At 39.8% G+C, this 24,364-nt stretch overlaps 1 long non-coding RNA gene across 1 annotated transcript; it reads left to right on the forward strand.

Moving 5' to 3' along the window:
* Window positions 1-514: 514 nt before the first annotated feature.
* LOC123634710 lies at window positions 515-18,981 on the forward strand. The gene is made up of 4 exons (XR_006733990.1): window positions 515-863; window positions 2,545-2,605; window positions 3,050-3,277; window positions 18,788-18,981. It is a non-coding gene; the product is annotated as an uncharacterized LOC123634710 (long non-coding RNA).
* Window positions 18,982-24,364: the final 5,383 nt, after the last annotated feature.

Consider the following 24,364-nt stretch of genomic DNA (forward strand, 5'->3'; position numbering starts at 1 on the left):
AAACACAGAGACCCTGTTTGTTCAGAGGAACTTCAAAGCCCCCTATAAACTCCCAGGAAAGGTGAGAGGCAAAAAGACTACAGAGAATCCAGCATTCCTGCAAAGTCAAACTGGAGACTAACTTGAGATGCTTCCCTTGGTGCTTAAGAAGAAGACTTAGGGGCAGGTCTGGTGAGCAGATGTTTGACTTTTGTTTATGCCCATTATTACATACAGTGTGTGCACGTCGGTTATAGCCATTTCTCTAGCTAGACCAAAGGGGACAAACCAATTAAACATTCAGTTTAAAAAAATAGAGAAAATGCTTTTTCTATAGTAAATATCACTCTACACCAAAACCATAAAATTGTTAATGAGACTAGCAGATCCAAATAAAATAAAAGTGGTTATATTTATCTTCATTTTTCCTTCTTTCTCTCCCTTTAACAGTGGGACAAACAGCATGGAGTTTTGGTTAAGATCACAATTAAAGAGGAAGGAAGACCAATTAATCAAGTATGGTATCAGTTGAAAGTCTGATAAGTTATCTCTTTGGTCACAGTCACCTGGCAGGAGAAAGGCTTCCAAGGTCTAACTAAGCTTGTTATCCTAGCTAATCACTATGACCTGCCAGGTATATACTGTTTGCCTTTTATATCTTTCTTTAGGGTAAACAATGGCAGCCATAAAGGAAGACAAGAAAAGTGATTCAAAGTGACCCATTTTCTAAGCTGCCACAGATGAAAGTGGAAAGTAACTCTCATTAAATAGTTACCAACAGAGAGAAAAGCAGACAGCCCTGTGTTGTTAGAAACTGAGGAAAGATCCCATCTTTTTGGACTTAGATATACCAAGGTTGGATTCCCAGCTCAGCCACTTACGAGGTATGTAAATTTTTAGGTTGCTTAACCTCTCTTGGGTTTCAGTTTCCTCATCTATAAACAGGATATGAAAATAGTACTTCTTTCCTAGGACTGTGGTGAGGATTAAATACGGCAATGTATGCAAAATGCTTACCTTTTGTAGCCCAGTCCCTGGCACAAGGTAAGGGATAACCAATGATACCCAGGTGACAGCCTATTTATTATGCACCATCCTGGGTCTCTGTTTAGCTCTCTTCCTGCAGGAAGACACTCTGGGTAATCACAGCCTCTGGTAGGTTCTGTGATTTGCAGGCAGATCTGTTTCCTCCCTAACCTCCAAAGGGTGGGTTCATAAAACTTGCTTCCTGTGCTAGTTCTCTTTATATAGAAAAGGGACAGTCTCACTGCATCACACACTTGGTGTATGCCTTAACTCTGGGCATTGGCTGGGTGTGTGGCTCCCAGAAATGGTTTTCTGAGATGCATTATTGGCTGAGGAGCCATGCGTCGCCCTGTCCCCAGGCTTCCCTCGGCTCCCCTTCTTAGCACTTATGTGCAAATGATCAGTCACCATAATAAAGCATTTTATAAAGTCATGATTTGACAAGAAAAAGATAAATGTAAACACTACACAGACAGCACACTGTGAGGAGAAACATCTGGATGTCCGCTGTTTGTTTCCTGTTCAGAGAGTTTGGGAACTTGGGGATTTTAACAGTTGGACAGGGCTAATTTTGGAAAGTATTTCATATTTGTGCAAAAAAGCAAAGCACACATTTATTACACTTCACTCATCAGATGAGAGAGATTGGTGGTCAACTTCCCAGGCCTCTCTGGGAACAAAGGGGACTGAGTTAGGAATGGAGCAGGGGGGCGGTTCTTTCCTTTCCACTCTCACTTTTAGGGTGCCCCTTCTCCCTCTTCAGGACTTGGGCTCCCTTGATTTCTTCTTTTCCTTCTTACATTCAGTTCCCTCTTAGGTTCTGGAAATCTCAACTTTAAATTCTGGCTTCGCCACTGACTGGCTAGCTGCTCTTTGGCAAATCCCTTAATTTCTCTAAGCCTTGGTTTCCTCTTTTGAAAAGAAAATGAACAATAATAATAATAAGTACACACTCCCAAATTTCACAGGATTGTGTAGATTCAGTCTCCATGCTCCCATCTCACCAGGTTCCCAGAGCATTTAATGTTCTTTCTTGCTTCTGTATCTTTCAATATGAGGTTTCCCTCTTTCTCTCCCTGGAAAACTGTGACTCACCCTTTTAGAACCAGCTTAAATATTACTGATGCTGTGAGAGATCCTTGGCCTCCCTCTCACAGCTATTAATAATAACATTTCAAAGCTCATTTAGTAGCATGGGAAATTTTATGACACATCCTTAAGTTTAATAAGTGATCAACACTCACATGTAAATATGGAAGTAAAACTCAACAGAAATCAAGCAGGTGGGACGGGGGAGGAGGAGATGGGTGAAATCACATCTAACGGGTACAGTGCACACTATCTGGGGATGGGCACACTTATTACGTTGATTCAAACTGTACAAAAGCAATTCATGTAGCCAAAACATTTGTACTCCTGTAATATTCTAAAATTTAAAAAATGAGTGAGTTATAAAATAACGTGATCCAAATTTGATAACATATGTGTATATATATTAATTTATTTGATAAATGGGACTCTTCTTGTCTTGAACTCTAGGCTACAGGTGTAAAACTGAAAGTAACTGCTGATGGTTCCTTCGAATTCTGGAGAGGAGATGGTAGGTATACACCTACAGATGCTATTAAAATGTGGACCAGATAATCTTGCCCACAGCCCCAATCAACCTACATAAGAAAACATAAGAAACTCAAATTCTGTTTGCTAAAGTAGGCATCCACACTAACGAGTTGTTGGTTAAATGGAGACTGTTGTGTCACCTCTCCTGCCTTCCCCACAAGTTCCTCACCTCTCAGGCAGAATGAGAGTAGCTCTAAGCAAACTATTTCCAGAAGTCGGGGCTGCCTGCAAGGACAGACAGCCTGGCTTCTCTCTCTTGGCTAGGTGCTGGCTGAGTTGTAGACACTCCCAGGCTCATGCAGATGCTATTGAAACCTCCAGTTGGAGACAGACAGTGTCAGTCAAGGGAGACTGAAAACAGAAACAGAAGCAGCTAAAAACGATGTTTCCCTCTCTTCCTCTTTCTTTCCCTTCCATGCCAAAGCTAGTCAGCAAGAAGAAGGAAGAGAACAAACCCAGAACCTGCACCCCCCACACCCTCATCCCCACCAAAGATTTCTGATCATGACTCAAGTTCTATTTCGAAGACTGAAACTTCAATTTCGACTCAACAGAACTTGTCATTATAATTGAAGGTGACATTGTCCTCATAGATCCATTTTGATCTCAAGATCCCATTGGAGGGAGAGAACTTCAGACTTGCTAATGAAAGGTAATGTCATCTCTTTAGATTTAAAATGGTCTCAGGTAAATATTCAGCGGATTCTGTTAAAAGGACTGTCAGGACTGCTTCTTCCTCCTGAAGGTGTTTCCTCTCCTCTTTCTTATTTCTAATATGATGTCCGAGTTTAGGCAGAAGCTTACATATCCTCTTCACAGTGGGAGAAGTCTCTAATCTACATACCATTGCCTTCATCTTACACATGAGAAAACAGAGGTTACGTAGCTCATAAGGGCTCATGGTTAGTGAGTGCAGCATTACCTTTCTGTGGGTGAGCAAAGGTTGGTATACATGAATGAAAGATCCCAGGTGAATGGATTAGGCGATTGAGATCTCATATTAGAAAAATGAGGAGCGTGCTGGCTGGGTTGGGTAGTTGAGGTGCCAGATCCTGACACACTTGTCAGGACACTCTTAGACTCATATAAAACACACCAGTCTAAAACAATTGAGCCTCTTATATTTCTGGAAGATGGATATGGTCCTGTAAAGGACCTAGGACTTCATATGGTTCCAAGTAGGATTGGTGCTATTTGTTCCATTCGCTTAGTTTTCATTCATTTATTGCGTATCTATTTTGTGTATTTTACATACATGATAATGTCCTAGGCACTAGGGATAAAGAACGTAAACAAGACATACAGTCCCTGCACTTACAGAGCTTTCATTCTAAAAAGAAGAGAGACATTAAAAACTGCACAATTCATGCCTTAGTTACAATGTTTGATACATTGTATGATGGAGAAATTTAGGGTCCCATGAGACCATAAAACAAGGATATGACCTATTTTGGTGGGTCAGAGAATCTTCCCTTGAGGCAATGGCATTTGAGCTAAGCTGTAAAAAAAAAAAAAAAAAAAAAAAATGAATAGATTTGCATTTCCCTGATGATTAGAGATGTTGAGCATTTTTTTCATATGTTTGTTGGCCATTAGTCTATCTTCTTTTGAAAACTTTCTGTTCATGTCTTTGTCTGCTTATAATGGCATCGTTTGATTTTTTGTTGGTAATTTGCTTGAGTTCTTTATAGATTCTAGTTATCAGCTGTTTATTGGTTGTATAGAATGCAGATATTTTCTCCCATTCTGTAGGTTGCCTGTTCACTCTAATAATTGTTTTCTTGGCTGTGCAGAAGTTTTTTAATTTGGTCAGGTCCCATTTATTTGTTTTTATTGTTGCTGTGATTGCTTTTGGGGTCTTTTTCATAAATTCTTTGCCTAGGCCTGTGTCTATAAGAGTTTTTCCAACATTTTCTTCTAGCATTCTTACAGTTTCATGCCTTAGGTTTAAATCTGTTATCCATATCATGAGTTGACTTTTATGAGTGGTGAGAGGTGCAGATCATGTTTCAGTCTTCTACATGAGGCTATCTAATTTTCCCAGCACCATTTGTTGAATAAGGATTCTTTCCCCCAGTGTATGTTTTTGTCTGCTTTGTCAAAGATCAGGTGGCAATATGAGGATGGTTTTACATCTGGGTTCTCTGCTCTTGGAGAGATAGGAACATTCATACACTGCTGGTGGGATGGCAAACTAGTACAAGCTCTATGGGAAGTAGTATGGAGATACCGCAAAGAACTAAACGTAGAACTACCATTTGATCCAGCAATCCCACTACTGGGTATTTACCCAAAGGAAAAAAAGACATTTTATAAAAAAGACACCTGCACTTGGATGTTTATAGCAGCACAATTCACAATTGCCAAGATGTGGAAACAACCCAAGTGCCCATCAATACATGAGTGGATTAATAAAATGTGGTATATGTATACCATGGAGTACTACTTAGCTATAAAAAATGGTGAACTAATACCTCTTGTATAACCTGGATAGAACTGGAGATCATTCTTCTAAGATGATGTATCACAAGAATGGAAAAATAAACACCACATGTACTCACCGTTAAATTGGAACTAATCGGTCAACATTTATGTGCACAAATGAAAATAACATTCACTGGAAATCAAGCAGGTGGGGGGAGGAGGAGATGGGTAAATTCATACCTAATGGGTATAATGCACACTATCTGGGGGATGGTCACACTTATAACTTTGACTCAAACAGTACAAAAGCAATTTATGTAACCAAATATTTGTACCCCCATAATATTCTGAAATTAAAAACAAATGAATAGAAGCTAGCCAAGGGGAAGGGAAGAGTTATAAGATTGTTCCAGACTATAGATGGTATATTGCTGTTGAGACAGAGCATGGCTCAGACACAGACCTGAGAAAGAGCTGCGTGGCTGGACAGCCAGGATATCAGTTGCACAAGATTTCAGATTAAGTAGATATTGGATTCAGCCCTTGATCCACCATAGATCAGTATGTGGGGCAATACCCATGATCTTACTAGGGGTGTAGTGGAAGAATCCAGGAATTAGAGGAAGTAGCCCAAATGTAGCCATATCGTTTTGGCATATTTACATTAGCATAATGTTAGCCACGTTATGTAACAGAAGACCCAACTAACAGTACTGAAAACTGGAATTAGCAAACTTTATGAGGGCCGGATAGTAAGTATTTTAAATTGTGAGACCATGCTGTTTCTGCTGCAGCTACTCAACTCTGCCAGTGTAGCATGACGGGAGCCATAGACATACATAAATAAGTAAGCATGGCTGTGTTCCAATAAAACTTTATTTATTGGCCCATAGGCTCTACTTGGTCAATCCCTGGCATAAAATATAAGGATATTTATGGTTTATTTAGCAAGAAGGCTAGCAGTGGATGGTTTAAAGGTAGATTCAGCAACATCATGAAGTGAGGAAGAGGGAAAATCATCTCTGTGGTTTCCTTATGGTTACGTGAGCAAAAAAAATGAAGACACCAGAGTTTTGTTGTTTTTGTTTTTAGAAAAATACAATTTATTAAATTAATAGTAGAGGGAACATGTATCAGTGAAGGAATTCACTGAGAAGTTTCTTGAAAGGGAAAAGACAGGGATTTTTCAGTGCTACATGAGAAGGAGTGGTTTATGGTGGTTAGGATAACAAAGGCTTACAAACTAGTACTCTGGATAGAGCAGAATAAGTCTATAAGCCTCCCTGAGACTTGTTAAAATCAGTCTCATTGCTCACTGCTCAGCAAAGAGTCTTCAGTTAGGTCCAGTAAGTATCTGGAGTTCAAGGTCCTTCATCAAGTACTGCTGCTTAGAACCAGTTGAATGAAACACAACAGTAAGTTTTGGCATCTTCTGGGCAAGTGTTGATGTAAGTGGAAATTCTATCTTTTACAGTTTTAAAGTAGCTACTGAACTCCAAGCATCCTAGTTTAAAGGACAACATCCCAGCAGGAAGGAGGGCATAGCCCAAGGGGCTTCTCCTCACAACACTCCCTCTCATATCTGGGAGGAATTCTTTCCCAGAAGCCTCCTGTCCACCACTACAGTCTTATCTGTATGTTTCACTGGCTCAAACTAGGTCACATTTCCACCTTTACACCTATCAATAGCGAAGAAGAATGGGATAATCACAGCTCTTCCCTGGGCTGCCTGTCTGAACAAAACTGGGAATCTGTTTGCAAAGAGAAAGGGCTTTAATGGCTACTGAGAAGACCACCAACTGTGTCCCTCAGAACCATTACTGACTTTCCTCCTTATTAAAAGAAAATGCAGAAACAATGGGAGACAGGCACTGCTGTAGAAAGTGTAGCTAGAGAATCTAAAACAGCTCTGCATGAATTAGATGGATCTTCACCCTGCAGCCGCTGATAGTGGGCTGGGTGCCCTGATTGGAGCTTCAACAGTGCTGGCAACTAATGAGAATAATCAGATCTTATCTGTTTGGGGATTTGGATTTTGGTTTTCATTAGTTTAAAGGGAAACACCCCTCCATGCAGCCCCTCTTCCCTAAGGGCACACAGAACTAATCTAAAGAAAAAGAAGGGCAGGAATCTTCAGTTTATCTATAAAACAAACATACTTATGGTTTAAATAATCAGCCATAGGTTATCGGATTTCTTCTATTTATACTCTACTTTTATGAGAAACTGGCAAAGTATATATACACATGCCAACGTCAGGGATTTAGTAAGAAAAGCCATTTCCAGGGTGTGTTATAATTAAAGTCATACTAATTCAGCCCAATCCTTAAACACCTACTCCTCCTCAGTCTGTACTGTGGGGTAATGACATAATTATAGCCTTGAGGAACTGCAGGACATGGGAGAAAGAATGAATTCTTCTTTTCAAGTTTTATGTTAATTGCATGTTACTGTTGTCTAATTATTTGTCAGGGAAAAGCAATGAAGAATGATGAGAAAAGCATGGGTTTTTGTAGTTGGCAGACTTGGGATCAAATCCCAGTTCTGCCACTTAGTAACTGTCTGCCTCAGTTTCCTCATCTATGCTGGATAAGACTTTTTTGGTACCCTCCAGGCCAGTTTAAGTGCACAGAAAGATTAATCTGAGGCTTAGTTTGGTTTTTAAAATTAATATTCTTTCATAAAAGTTAGAAATTCAAAACTCGAGTTCTTCCTTAAGCTTTTAAATTCAGCATTAAATCTTACTGATCCATTTATAAGTCCAGCAAATTTTAAAAATCACTTTTAAGGGGGCGTATGACTAATGTTTGGCTTCATTTGCAAACTTGGTTAATTAAACATCTTCAAATATTTTAAAGTGCATTTATACACTTCATATAGTTTATTCCTTTCTTAAGGGTTTCAGTTGTCTGACTTAATAAAAATAAAACTTTCCTGAGTATTAAAAAAAACATTATAAGTCTAAAAAAATAAACTTGTAAATGTGGGAAACTGTAGTTCTCTTAAATGTTCTGATACAGTACATAAACTTAGTGAAACTTCAAATTAAAACCACAAATCTAAATCAAATTATGTAATTTGACTATACAATTTAAATTGGAGTTCTAAGACTGTCACTCTATTGGCCAAATTCATGCAAATGTTAGAAATATGTAACACTTGAATAGATTCCTTAGTGTGAAATATTAATATTAAAAAATTCTATACTTGTCTATACAAATGTTATTGAAAGTCACTGAGGTTACTTTCAACTAAGAGACCTGGCGCTACAGCCCAGGTGCTGTGGCTCATGCCTGTGATTCCAGTACTTTGGGAGGCTGAGGCGGGAGGATTGCTCGAGGCATCAGTATGGTAACCTCCTGGGAGCGGGCACCTGATTGGCATAGCATATTATAGCTCAGAACTCTGGAACTCAAGGGATGTTCCTGCCTCAACCTCCAGAGTGGCTGAGACTACGGGCACATGCCACCATATGGGGCCTGTTTTATTTTGTTTTGTTTCTTCTACTATCCCATTGGGAGCTCTTTCTTAGTATATAAGCTGTTTCTCCTCTTCTCCCTGATCTCTTAGCATTCACTTAAGAAATTCAATCCTTAGACCTTTCTCTGTATGCTTTCCCCCTTGGTGCTGTCATTGAGTTTAATGATTTCAAATACTATCTATACACTAATGGCTCCCAAATTTATGGCTCCATCATGGACCTCTTGTATACTCAATGTCTCTGTCTGGAAATCTTAATGAGCATCCTAAACTTAACACTGTCCAAAACTCAGGTCCTGAGCTTCCCCTAACAAACCAGCTCCTCCATTTCAATAACTAGCAGCTCTATAGTTCCATTTACTTAAAGCAAAAACCTTGGCATCATCTTTGACTCCAGTCTTTTTCTTCCAACATGCTAAGGTTTAGGTTTGTGTCCCTCCCAAATCCATGTTGAAACTTGATCTCCTATGCAGCAGTATTAAGAGGTGGGGCTTGAGAAGGCTCTGCCCTCATGTATGAGAGTAGTGACTTATGAAAGGGCTGGAGGGAACAAGCTGGAACCTTTTGCCCTTCCATCTCTTCTGCCCTGTGAGGACACAGTGTCCCAAGAGGAAGACACAGCAAGAAGGTGCCATCTTAGAAGCAGAGAGTAGCCCTCACCAGACACTGAATCTGCCGGCACCTTGGACTTCCAGCCTCTAGAACTGTGAGAAATAAATTTCTGCTCTTTATAAATTACTCAGTCTCAGGTATTTTATTATAGCAGCAGGGACAGACCAAGACACAACCCATATCTGATCTATCAGCAAATCCTATTGGCTTTACATAAAAATATATATCCAGAATCCAACCATTTCGTACCACCTCCACTGCAACTAGCCGGATTCAAGGAACTCTCAACACTCACCTGGATTTATAGAAATAGCCTCCTTATTGTTCTCTCTGCTCTTATCTTGCCCCCATCTCAGTTTATTCTTAACCCAACAACCAACGTATTTTCAAAAATTTAGCTCAGATCATGTTAGTCCTCTTTGAATGACTGCATATCCCACTTAGAGAAAAAGTCAAAGCCCTTACAATGGTACACAAGACCCTACATAATCTGGAAGTTTCATCACTTCTCAGACTGCATCTTCTACTACTGTTTTCCTCATTCATTTGACTCTAAAATGCCAAGCAGACTCTCACGCTGAGGCCTTTGCACTTACCATTACCCCTACTGGGAGTATTCCTCCCTGGATAGCCACATTTCTACTCCCCCACTTACTGCATGTCTCCAGTCAATTGTCATTGCAGTCTATTCAGACAGGATGGCCTGGGTTATGCTGCAGTAACAAGCAACTCCCAAATCTCAGTAGTTTAGAATAATTCATAATCATGTCCATTTTTTTTCTGCTCCATGGTGTTCTCACGTCAGGTGCCAAGCTGACAGAACATTGCTGTGGCTGAGAGAAAGAAAAAGTATGATGATCATATACCAGCTCTTAAAGCTTCCATGCCAAAGCAGCAAACATCACTTCTACTCACATTTCATCAGCCAAAGCAAGTCAGAGGGCATCTCTCCTTCCAATGCAGTGAGAAAATATAATCCTATCATGTATCCAGAAGAACCAGAAATATTGATGAAGAGTACTATAATGTTCATGGTTACCATGGTTACCACCTGAGACCTTCCCCAGTCATGCTATCAAAAATTACAAGTCTTCTTGACCACTTTCCAATCCTTTTATTCCCCTTACCTACTTTATTTATATCTTTAGCATCTATCATGGTCTATATATGGTACTTACGTTGGTTATTTTATATCATCCCTCATTAGAATATAAACTCCAAGGGAACAGAGGGTTTTTTTTTTTTTGCCTGTTTTATTCACTGCTGTGTTCCCAGTGCCTAGAACAGTAACTGCTATATGGAGGCTCCAGATAAAAATTTATTGAATAAATGAATGAATAACGAGAAGAATACAAACTAGTGATCCATGTAAAATATACAATGATTTTCAGTTGATTAGACTTGGGATTTGGCTGAAATCAGAGTTGGTACTATTTATTCATTCAACATATTTGTGTGTACCTAACTTATGCAAGGAGAACATCCCCATCCTTAAACATACCAGATACATGGCAGTTTATTCTATATTATTTCCGCCAAGGAAGGAACAGGAGCTACTTGGCTTTCATGGAAACAAAAGTCATGATCTTCATTTTTCGACTAAGATCTGGCTGAAACCAAGGTTTTTTGTTTGGAAATATACTAGAAAGTCTCATGTGTGACAAGCACATTTCCTAATTTCTCTTTCCTGACCCATTTGCATTTCATCACATGTGCAGCCTTCCCCCCGCCCCCTGATGATGAGGCTTCTCATTATGTTAGTTTGAAAAGTTTTCATCAGCTTGAAGTCAGCGTCTTTGCATTGTGGTCTTCTTTAATGAATCAAATAATGCATTTTCTCACTTGTAATTAAATAATACCTTAAAAGGCTTTGCTGCCTTCAAAAGACTCATGTGGAATTCATATTCACTCAGGGATAATTACACTCAGCACTGAGGGTAGACACTCTGTGGTGAGGGCTGTGGATATTCACCAGCTCCTTGAAGGCAAACCATAAAGGAACTAAGTACAGAAGCTAAACAAAACGTCTTAGCCAGTGGAAAACAAATTAAGACGTAAATATCTAATCCAAGATTAGTTGGCTTCCCCACTTAGAGATATCTTTGCTGAGTCAATTATCTGTACCAAGAATTTCTTCTTAAGAATCTTAAGGACAATCAATGGATTTTTGTTTTTTAAGCCCACATCTAGGTGTGTAAAATATTTGAGGGAGCAATAAATATATTTGCATATGATATACATATAATTTGCATAGGAAACACACCATCTTTAGGAAAATTCTTGGTTAAAATGAGTGATGTTTTTTCTTGTATCCTTATTATGCTTTCCTTAACTTGTGTACCGCAGTCTTCATGGCTCTCCACTGCCTACGAGAAAAAATGCATGTTTTCTGCCTGGTGTTTCACTCACTGTCTGATCCCAATCCACCTGTTCTGCCATTGTCTCTCCTCCTGTTCCTACATTATCTCAATGCACCGGTCACACAGAACTACACACTGTTGTCTAACATACTAGAAGGAGCTGCTATTGGTTGACTGCTCATTAACCACTTTCTCACTTTCTTTCTTCCTAACAGAACCATGATCTTTCTTCCTTCAGGCACCTGTATATCATAAGCTTCGGAGTCCCCACAAAGCTGTAGTGTTTAGGTTTTGATTAGTCCTCAGCCAACCTGTAGATGTATCCCCTGCAAGTGGTTCGTTTAGGCATGCGTATGTGATACAATCCTGACCAATGAGAACTAAAGGGAAGCCTGCTAGGGGACTTCTTGGAAAGTTGCTTGAGTCTTAAAAGAGGACACACAAAAAAGAGAGACTCACCTATTTTCTGCTTCTGGACAGGGCTACAGAATGAGGTAATACCTAGAGCAGCGTCAACATCACATATCCATGACAGCTGTTGGCACACCTGAGATGGCACAGCAGAAAGATGGTAGGAACTAGGATATTGAGGAAGCCATTGTGCCCCTGGCTTAGAAATCATAATAATAATTTTAATTTTAACTTAAGTGTCAGGCACTATTATCAGTATTTTATACATTAATGCATTTAATCCTCACAACTATCTTATGAGGTAGGCGTTATTATTCTCATTTTGCAATTGAGCAAACTGAAGCAGAGAGTGTCTAATGGCCAAGGTCACTCTCCTTATCTATTTGTTTGTTTTCTCAGCTTTTTATTGTAGGCAATTTAAAGGATAGCTTATTAGAAAATAATGTAGCAAATCCCCATGTCCCTTTCAATTATCTGGTTTAAACAATTAGCAACTCATGGCCAGTCTTGGCTCATTTATACCCCTGTCCACTTACTTTTCCTCTGTCACACATTGTTTTGAAGCAAATCCCAGACCTCGTATCATTTGATTCTGGAAAACTTTGCATATGACAAAAACTACAAGCTACTTTTATATAGCTCTGTTACAACCAAAATTGGTTGCTAACTTTTTCTTCATAAAAATTGAAAATGTAGAAAAGCTGAAGGCAAAATATAAAAATCACCTATGATATGATCTCCTAGAAATAACAACTGCTAGGGATTGAATTTTTGTCTCTCCTGCCCAAGTTCATACATTGAAAATCTCCAAAGTGGTGGTATTTGGAGGCGGAGCCTTTGGGAGGTGATAGGTCAGGGGTAGGGGACCTTTTCATGTTGGCAGGCTGCATTAATTTAGCTATAATCAAATAAGGCTGCATTCAAGAACCTTCAATTAAGTATACTTAAAAATATATATTACTTTGTAAAAATCTAACTACTATGTACCTAATAATTTCAAAAAATGAAAACTATTTGTTAATTTTAAAGTTAACTAACCTTTGTTAAGGGTTTGTTGTGTCTGCTTTTTGTTGGAAAAGCATTTGAATATTTGGTTGCAGCATGGAGGTCCACAGTTTCAGTTGATCCTCTAGATGGGTATCAGTCATTTGTGACCTTAAAGGCATCTTGATTTTGGTTAGCTAGGAGAATGTAGATTCGCAGCAATCAGTGGTTGAAAAGCAAGAAAGCATTTTTTCAGGCATGTTGCTGAAGGTGTGGGTATTCTATTGCATTTTTCCATATTGCAATTGGATCTTTCTTAGCCTCAGACAATGAGTTTAAAATGTCACCTACTGAGAGCTCAATCAATTCCATCTGTAGTTCTTTAGGTGATATTAACTAGGTGAGGCTGAAATGCTAATTTGAGTGTGATTTCATGATTCTCCAAATCAGTGAACCTTTCATTGTATTCTCTAATTAATAGGTCTATAACAGCTGCGTATTCTTCAGATGATTCACATTTATCATCCTGCTCATCAATGACCTTTGCTAACTGGGGAAAGTGTTCATCCAAAATTTCCTTTTGAAGAAGAGTGTTTGCAAATAAATAGCTTTTTTTCCAAAATGCTTGGCTTTTGGGCCACATATCATATATAGACTTAGTTTTACCTTGCAAAGAAATATTCAAGTCATTTTGATTTAACATGATATCACACAGAAATGCTGTATTCCTATAGAAATCTTCTTTCAATAATTCACATTGCTGATTCTGTTCTTCATAAAATTTAACTATCTGTTCTTGCAGAGATAAGTTTTCAGCTAATACTTGTCTCTGTGATAGCCAACACACTTTATTAATAGAAGGATACAGCAAATTCACACTGAATACTTCATTGTTCAACGTTAGCCTGTTACAAAACTGATGATGTTATTTTGCATTTGCACGAATATAGTTAACAACACATAACTTATTGTAAAGTGTTACTTCCAATAGTAGCTTTAGCACAAAGATTTTGCTGATGGGGATGGGCATGCTTATAGCTCTGGCTTGAGTGATGCAAAGGCAATATATGTAACCAAAATGTTTGTACCCCATATTCTGAAATTTTAAAAAGGAAAAAAATAAATCAAAAAGCAAAACAAAACAAAGATACAATGAAAAGAAATGAGAGCAACTGGATCTGTTAATACATTTTTTTATCTGTGCAATAAACCCTTAGTGTTTTCCTGTCATGGAAGGTGCACCACCTGTACATACACTCACTAAATTTACCAAATTCAGTGCTAATTCACATATTTATCTTGAAAGTTGTTGAAGATATCTATTCCCTGTGTTCTGTGTGCAAGAGTGCCCAAAGCAAGTAACTCCTCATAGCAAAGAAAATCTTTTGTTATGATCTGAGTGAAGTATAAAACCTGTGCCAAGTCAGTAGTATCAGTTGATTCATCCAAAGTGATTGAATAATATATATATTCCTGTTGAAATATTGTATGAAGTTGTTCTGCTAAGTTGAAGGCTAATTCATGCTGCCGATCAGTTATATTAATAGTTCTCCTTGAAAGAGGCAGTTGTTTGTACTTTGAAACATTGTCAGGGTCTAAACAGCCTACAATTTCAACAATGCATTCTTTCACAATTTCTACATCACCGAATGGCTTCCCTTTTTTCCCTGAGTATATAAACTACTTTATAAGTCACTTCAGTGGCATTATTTCTGGGCCTTATTGCTGCTTGAAAGAACTGTCTTTGCTTTTGCTTTTCATCTTTTAATTTTTGCAGTAAACCTTTTGCACCTCTCCCTCTAATTTAAAATATTTGTGATCCCTATCAGTGTTATAATGATGATGAGCATTGAATTTCTTTAATGTTAATATTACAGTATCACAAAGCAAGCAAATCATCTTATCTTTAGCAGAAACAAGATAATATTGCAATTCCCAATCCTCATTAAAAAATCTGTTTTCTTTCTTCAGCATTCTCTTGGTCTTCTTTGACATGACGGGCTGTTAAGCAGACAGAATTAAAAATACTGTTGAGCTGTGCAACTATTCACAAATTCTATTTCAAACAGAAACACAGTACATCATTGTCAGAAGCTAATAACAGACTGGCATACTTGACTCCAATTAACTCTCCCAACCAGCCTTGTACGCTAGTGGCACCAGTCAGGTGGAAGACGTTAGAACTAAATCATGAGCATAGCAGCCATTAATTTAGCCCTTATGGGTTACTAATTATGCCAGTCAATCTGGGAGTATTATTTCATTGAAACTTATTATTATTATTATTATTTTTTTGAGACAGAGTCTCACTCTGTTGCCTACAGTGAGTGCTGTGGCATCAGCCTCACTCACAGCAACCTCAAACTCCTGGGCTCAAGCTATCCTCCTGCCTCAGCCTCCCGAGTAGCTGGGACTACAGGCATGCACCACCATGCCCGGCTAATTTTTCCTATATGTATTTTCAGCGGTCCATATAATTTCTTTCTATTTTTAGTAGAGACGGGGTCTCGCTCTTGCTCAGGTGGGTCTCGAACTCCTGAGCTCAAACAATCCACCCGCCTCGGCCTCCCAGAGTGCTAGGATTAAAGGTGTGAGCCACCGCGCCCGGCCTCATTGAAATTTATTCTATTCTTTGGTATTTTAAATATGTTCATTTTAAAAATAAAATTAAAATATTAAAGACAAACAAAAATGTATTAATAAAAATAAAAGGATTTGTTCTGTAAAATTTGGATTCAGTCAAATGGCTGCCCTTAAGGACCTAGAAGGCCACATGTGCCTTAAGGCTGCAGATTCCCCACCCCTGTGATAATTCAGGCAGATGAGATTAGCACCCTTGCCCCTTCCACCATGTGAGGTTACAATGAGAAGATGGCATCTATGAACTAGGAAGCCAGCCCTCATTAGATACCAAATCTGCTGGTATCTTGATCTTAGACTTCCCAGCCCGGAACTGTGAGAAATAAATGTCTATTGTCTATAAGCCACTTGATATATGATATTCTGTTATTGCAGCCCAAACTGACAAAGGCAACAACTAATAATAGTAGTGTACTTCGTTTTGGTATTTTGTATAAGTTTATTCTGAATATGAGATTGTACTTTTTTGCTTATTATGACCTGAGCATTTTCCATCCTCATTCCAGCCCCTGTGATCTTGGATGCTGAGCTCCCTCCATCCTTTCTTCTTCTAGGAATGTTGATGCACCCTTGAAGACCTGCCTCTGCATCATTGCTTTGCCTCATCTGGGCTCCTTTTGCACTTTGTACAACATCTCCTTGATGGTACTTTAAGAGCATATGGCAATCATTTGTTTATCTGTGTCCCTGACTAGACCCAGGGCACAGTGAGGCCAGGAGCTATTTTTGAGGTTTTTTTTTTTGGAGACAGAGTCTTGCTCTGTTGCCTAGGTTAGAGTGCTGTGGTGTCAGCCTTGCTCATAGCAACCTCAGACTCCTGGGCTCAAGCCATCCTCCTGCCTAAGCCTCCCATATAGTTGGGACTACAGGTATGCACCACCACGCCCAGCTAATTTTTCTATTTTTAGTAGAGATGGGGTCTCGCTCTTGCTCAGGCTGGTCTCAAACTCCTGAGTTCAAGTGATTCTTTGGCCTCGGCCTCCCAGAATGCTAAGATTACAGGCAGGAGCCACGGCCCCCAGCCTTGAATTGTTTTTGTGTCTCTGGTGCCTATATTGTTATAAGAAACAATCTGGGAAAACACATTACTGTAGGGATGATGAACATGGGAGTGCCTGCATCATGCAGGGTTCTCTTTAGAAGGATCTAGTGGAGAAATCATCCTCCAATTCCAGGAACAGGTAAAATCATCTTGCTCCTGAAAAACAGATGTGTTTTCTTTAGTGGATGCCATTAACAGTTGTAATATTTTTGGTTTGCATGTCCATTTTTGCTTTGGTCACTAGAGAGATCAGAGCTAAAGTTACAGTCCTAACTTTGGAAAATGTTTACAGTTTTCAAAGCATTAACTTTCTGGCTAGTTTTAAATTTTATTTTTCCTTCACCATGAATTCTTTATATATGAAAAAGATCATGATATTTGGACAAGACCATTTCTGACATGTTAATTTTTGAGTTTTTTTCACTTCAACGAAAGTAGCTTGTAGACTCTGAGCTATCTTGCTTCAGGGCTTATAAAATTACCATTGACTTCCTTTTCCAGGTTTGTTTAGAAACATCTAAAACCTTTAAGGAGGTGGAGTGAAGAGTCTTGGATGGAGAAAAAGGACTTCTGAGGGAAACTTGAAAAGAGGGGAATTTTCCCCAGATTGACAAGGGATTCCCAGAGTCTCTTTGGATTTAGAGAGAGCAAAGGGAAGCAGAACTCTAGCAAAGTCTCAAGAACCCAGATAGGATGGTGGCAAGCTCATATGCTGGCTGAGGACACTGAAAAGCGAGCATGACTTGGGATCAGCAGAGCCACCAGTGCTATGGGGACTGGCACAATCTCCTTATGACCAGGGCACTGAGCATCAAAGGACTCCTCCATGCCTTGGGGCTATGTAGATTCCTGGAGCTTTTGTATTTATGTGAAGGTGGGAACCCCCCAAATGGCTGAGGCTGAATTTCCTACCTACCCAGTAGGAGTGGGGTTGGATTAGAAATTAAGTTTGATTTATAGAAAAGGAAAGAAATATAATATTTCTTGCATAGCTGAATGTTTAGACTGGGATTCAGATTCACTATAGTACTTACTGAATTTGTGAAGGCCATCCCTTATCCTTTTTGGAATGAGACAATATATAAACAGTCAAACAGAGAAGAAAATGATCATTATCATGGAAAGAATATGTGGGCTTTGGAGGCAAGAGCTGTCATGATTTTACTTCAGGCCCTTAATTTTTTCCTTGGATTTCTCCAATTGCCTCCCACCTGTCCCAGCAGCAGCCAGTCTTGCCTGCTTCAATGCACCCTTCACCCAGCTGCCAGAGTTGTCTTTTGCTAATGCAGGTTGATTTGGGTCATTTTCTTGCCTAAAGTTCTCCATTAAATTCCATTCAGAATCAGTATAAAATCCAAGTCTGCAAAGGCTTTCATCATTTGCTTCTTGTCTACCTCCATAGCTTCATATTCTGAAAACATCCCCTACTCCCACCCTAACTTGAGTCTCAAGCAATAATGTCCTATTTGCTGCTCTGGGAATGCATCCTCCTCCTCGTCTCTTCTAGTTCTTGCATGTACTCTTCTTGTTGCTCATGATGCCTTTCCATGGACTAACCCCTCCTCTTTCAGAACTCTTTTTTCAGGCATCACTGGCACGCAGGAGCCTTTCCCAACTCTGCCCTCTCCATGTGGGTTAAATATGGTGTCCCTGCTACACATTCTCAGGCATCTCAAGGTTACCCACACGTTACTTCTCACAGTGATTTGAACTGCATGCGTCAGAGTAGGAAAGAACATGGAAACTTGTTTCCAGCTGGGGTTCAGCTATCTGCAGGCATGTTTGATGGATGGTAAAATGGGAGCAGGAAGACATTGCAGGGCTGGTCACTGGGAATCTGGAGGAAATGAAGAAGAAGTCTGGCACTGTGGTCCACACTTGGCAATAGGGCCTGAGGGCAAAGTGGTTTGGAGTACACTGTGAGGATGGTCTCAAATATACCTGAGGCAGAGACTGCTAAACTGTCCCTCAATATCCATTCTCCTTGTTTCCATTTTAGTAATAAAACAACTTCCAACGTTTCAGCCAGGTCACATGGCCACAGAACCAAAGATTACACTTTTTTTTCAGCCTCCCTTGCAGCTAGGTATGGTCATGTGACTAAGTTCAGCCCAACAGGATGTAAGTGGAAGTGATCTGTAAAAACTTCCAACTCATCACTTTAAAGACAAACCTGCTCACTCTAACTTCCTCCTTCCCCTTCTTGTAGGCTGAAATGCAGATGTAGATGAGGAAAAATGGATTCCTGAATGATCCTGTGGCTTGAGAGCTCATCTCGCTCAATTCTGTTACGTGAGAATGAAGAAAACTTCTGTTACATTTGGTTAAGGTGATCATACGAGTCTTAAACTGTTTTCCAGGTATTCCACCCAGAAAGATGCTAAGGGATCTACCATTGAAAACAGGAACTCAGGGTGGTGTGGGGGATTAAAAGAAATCATGCCGCAAAGGCATTTCCCACAGCAGCTACTGTGCAGTATAAGGACCTTTCAGGATCCCATTAAGAACTCACTTTGAGCCCATGAGAGGCTCTGCATTTAGACTTGTGCCATGCATGACCACTGACTGCCAAGGAAGGAAGGCCCAAATAGCACCACTTAAATAAAAGAATTTGCTTCCCTCTTCCCCACCTGTTTTTATTTTTTATTTTCTTTCTTTTTTTGAGACAGAGGCTCACTCTGTTGCTGGGGCTAGAGTGAGTGCCGTGGCATCAGCCTGCTCACAGCAACCTCAAACTCCTGGGTTCAAGCTATTCTCCTGCCTCAGCCTCCCAAGTAGCTGGGACTACAGGCATGTACCACCATGCCCAGCTAATTCTTTTTCTATATGTATTTTTAGTTGTCCAGATAATTTCTTTCTATTTTTAGTAGAGACAGGGTCTCGCTCTTGCTCAGGCTGGTCTTGAACTCCTGACCTCGAGTGATCCTCCCACCTCAGCCTCCCAGAGTGCTAGGATTATAGGCGTGAGCCACCATGCCCAGCCCCCCACCTGTTTTTAAGGGCCCAAAGAACTGGACAAGAAAGGGGAAACCAGGAGAGGGAGGAACAAAAGTGAAAGAGAAAAGCACACTCCGTTCCGTGATGGACAATAAGCCTGAATTAGGAGGAAGAGAATTAAGTTGAATCTGAGTTTGAAGCTTTAAACTGGATCAATTGTATTATACTGGATATTTTTATATCTGAAAATGACCATAAAGTTTTACCTAAAATATCATCTAGGAAAGGGACAGTGAGATTCACCAGAGCTTTTTTAGGGACAGTCACTGGAAAAAATAATATTTTTTACATTTTAACTCTAATGAGTTTAGATCATTAAATAAACTGGCTACAAAATGAAAAAAACAAATAAAAACAAAATATTTCAGCTAGAATTATAACTCTAGCCTTCCTCATCCGCTGATTTCACTCTGGCCCTCTGCCTAATGGAAAGAAGAGTATATGAAAAGGAGAAGGAGAGAGGGGTGAACTGGTCAGAGAGAGAGGTGAGTATTGGAGATCTAGACTCAGGAAACCCCGGTGGCATAAGATGTCAAGGGCAGATCAGCAGGACCATGTTGGGGCCACTCAGAAAAGCACTGTAGGGCATTGGAAGGTAAATGCTTCTCCATCACTCTTGATGTTCCTGATTTTGTGGGATGAGCTACATAAGAGTAACACTCCTGGCCTCTGCTCCTTTATTCACTCTCTGCCAAGAGAGTCGGAAAGACTTAACTGATTGGCAAATTTTGGTGGAATAAACTGGGCATAGTCGGGTCAATTTCTTCCTTATTCCTTCTGAGGAATAAGCTTCCCCAAGGGCCATAGTCTCTATTCCACTTCTCCATGCCACAAGTGGCATAGCAAGCTGACCCCAAGTGGGGAGATCTGCAGGGGGTATTCAGTGTTTCCTGAGACTGGGTGGCCAAGTCAGCCAAACTCAAACAGTAGGAGGTGCACTAACTAGCCCACCGATAGAAGCCATGTTCTTCAACTTAGCTTTTCTCAGTAACGAGGGTGATATTTTGGCCTCCTTCCATGTTAGTCCTTTGTCTTATTTCTCAGCAGATTCAGAACTTGCATGGAGGAAAGGGTTAACACAACTGAGCCCTCTCAACCCAACCCAGAGGGCATTAATATGGCTGAGCAGAACAATAGCACACTCTAGACAACAGAAACAACAGCCAGAGGATTGGGAAGGGAGAGATGATTGGGAAGCAGCTCAAATTATATTTGAGACATTCCAACCCCACCTTGGAACTCCTGGAGAAATGCAAATAAGAAGGTGGTCTGAATATGCCATGTGGCAAATACGTCCGGACTAGTAACAGACTATATTTAGGGGCAAACTCTCAAAGTGACTTCATCTCAGCTCCATCAGCTAAGGAAAAAGTCAGCCTGCAATAATCAAGTAATACTTGAAGACTTCCTGATAGGTAAATAATACTATCTCAGGTGTTTTATAGGACTTAGGGGAGAGGTAGTCTAACACCCAATAAGTTTATTGTCTAATACAATTGAATGACATGTCAACTTTGTGGTTTCTGTGTCAACTTCTTCCTGCCATGGAAACCACATTTTCCTCATAGGTTTCCACTCAAATTCTTTTCAGTTTTACCTTTCCTTGTTTTATTGATTCTGCAGCCTGGTGGAAAAGGTATGAGATAGGTTTGTTTAAAAGAACCAACCAATGAAATCCAACTCAAATTCCATCAAAGGTCTGAAGGTTCTCAGGGATGCAGGGTTTCAAAGATGCTCACAAACCAATTTAAAGAAACAGAGGTAGATATATGTCACTATTACTAACTTATTTTTTTCCTCTAGGGTTAGAGAAGCCTGAATTCAGCATAATTCTTGTCCTAAATATGTGTTTCATAATGATATTAGTACAAGTTCTCATTTACAACATAGCTAACAAGAGCCAGATTGGTCATGGTTGAGTTATATTTGCTATTTTGTATGCTACATCTTTGTAAATAGGCCAGATCGTGGCCTTAATTGTGGTCATTTGGTGGGTTTGGGTGGTGCAGTAGGTCACTCTCCTTCATTCCTGTGGTTCTTCATTAGTCATTTTATATACCAAAGCACAGGAAGCATGAAGAGGCTAGATCACATATTTGCTTCAGGAGAATGGCAGGCTTCCAAAGCATGCAATGCTGTAGATGATTCAGGGTGTCAAAACAATTTTCCCCAAACTTGCTGCAGTTCTCTCAGAAGTAGGGAATCACGGTAGGTTAGCATGGAGGAAAGAGAACCAGTTTTGGAATCAGGCAGCTCTATGTCCAAAGCGTGCCCCTGCCACTCTCTTGCCATAACTTTAGATAAGCTCCTTAACATTTCTGAGTCTCAGGTTTCTCATCTGCAAAATGGGATAAGAATATGTCAACCACAGGGTTAATGCTAGCATTAACAAGATTGCATATGTACAAATCTAATGCATATTACACACTCAAGAACAATAGTAAAATAACTTTCATATCAGAGACAAATAATAGACAACCCACAGTGATTTGCTAAAGGCAAGAGGAAATGAGCACTTCAGAAAAATACATAGTTTTGTATTTTGGTGATGTTAGTCAAACTGGGAAATCAGGAAGGAATTAATGGAACAAAAGCATTAACTATACATTCCACCTTGTACTGAGTGCTGTGGAGATTGAGGAAGACATGGCCTCTTCCATTGCAGTGCACTTGATACTATTGGGTATGAGTGTTAGATACACACGAACCTGAAACAGTCAGTTTACAACACAGGTCAACAAGCAATAAAGCAGGGGCTGCCAGCACCTGCCTCCTCCCTGCTCCCAGTCTATACCCCACCCCCTGCCCCGTGCTCACTCATAGAGTGGGATGCCATTCTGGTAGAACCAGGTCCCTGTGCCTGGCTCTAGAGCAGTGGCACAGGGGTTCTGCCCAGGGCAAACTTAGATCATAAGGACTGAAGAGCTCTGCAGCTGTGCCTAAGGGGACTGACTTCATTTAGAACAGTGAGGAGAACTTCACACAGAAAGCCATTGTTGAAAACAATGGTGACCTTGGTGGAGAGCAATTAAGTGAAGGCTGGTAGCTCCATTATACATATAAGAAAAATGGCAGAGCAGAAGTTTAACAGAGAGAACCAGAGAAAGAAACAACCAAGCAGAGCCCGCTTGGTATTGCAGTCCATTCTGGAGTCAAGAAGGATGTGCCCATGTGCTAGGCTGGGCCTTCTGAAGGGTAGTCAGTCAGAGCAGGATGTAGGGCTGACTTGAAAGGATCTCCCAGGCTGCACACAGAGCTATTGGCACAGGGCAGACAACTCACTAGCACAAAGGGCCAAACACTGACTGAGCAATAAGCTACTCTGGCCCAGGGGTGACTCCCAGGAAGCCAGGTTTAAAAATAAAATCACATTCATTTCTGGCCATGTAGAAGGATATATGAGTGCTTAAGGCTGCACCCTCTCAGGAGTGATCATAGAAGGAAACGCCAAGCTCCTAGTCCCTCTCTGTGGGGAAAACAAACAAACAAACAAACAAAAAAACCCTCCCTGAATTGTGATAGAGGCCTCCAAGCCACTCACACTTTCATTGGTAAAGGGTACAACAATTTAACTAGTTAATGAGGTTAAGCACAACTGTGGGGCAATAAGTGGATTATTCCAACCCAGAGGCAACCTTTAGGTAGTCAAACTAAAAGATGGAAACAAAGGGGAAAAAATCTGAGCAGAGGCGTCAGAGGCTGTGCACTGCAGTGGAAACAGATTTATCACTAAATAAACAAGCACACAACAATATTTGGGAGGAAGATTAGTGTTGAGAGTTGTTATAATATGTTGTCTAAAATGCCCAGTTTTCAATAAAAAATTATGAGACATGCAAAAACAATAACAACAACAACAACAAAAAACAGGCAATAGAAACTTCCTTTGAAGGGTCCCCTATGGTGGACTTAGCAGACAAAGTCTTCGAAATAGTTATTAGAAAAAGTTTTAGAAGAAAACATAAAGGTAAATCTTTATGACTTTGAGTTAGACAATAGTTTCTTAAATTTGACACCCAAAGCACAAGCAACAAAATAATACTTTGAACTACATCAAAATTAAAAACTTTTGTGCTATGATCAACACCGTTACAAAAGTGAAAGACAACACACAGAATGAGAGATAATATTTACAAATCATATATCTGATAAGGGACCTGTATTCAGAATGTATAAAGAGCTCTTTCAACTCAGTAATAAAAAGACAAATGACTCGACTTTTTAAATGGGCAAAGAATTTGAATAGACATTTCTCCAAAGAAGATACACAAATGCCCCACAAGCACATGAAAAGATACTCAACATCATTAGTCATTAGAGGAATGCAAATCAAAACCACGAAGATATACCACATCACACTCACTAGGATGCCCATAATATAATAAAAAAATTAAACAAGTGTTGAAGACAATATGGAGAAAGTGCAAGACTTGTGCATTGCTGGTGGGAATGTAAAATGGTGCAGCTGCTTTGGAAAGCATTTTGGCAATTCTTTGAAATGTTAAATACAGAATTACCATATGACCCAGCGATTCTACTCCAAGGTATATACTCAAGAGAAATGAAAACATATGTCCGTACAAAAACTTGCATGTGAATGTTTATAGTAGCATTATTCATAATAACCCAAAAGTGGGGAAAATCTAAATACCCATCAACCAACGAATGGATAAAAAAATATGGCATATCCTTACAATGGAATATTACTTGGCTATAACAATGAACAAAATACTAACACATGCTACAACATAGATAAACCTTGAAAACACTATGCTAAGTGAAAGCAGCC

This window comes from Lemur catta, chromosome 3, assembly GCF_020740605.2.
Source record: "Lemur catta isolate mLemCat1 chromosome 3, mLemCat1.pri, whole genome shotgun sequence".
Taxonomy (NCBI): domain Eukaryota; kingdom Metazoa; phylum Chordata; class Mammalia; order Primates; family Lemuridae; genus Lemur; species Lemur catta.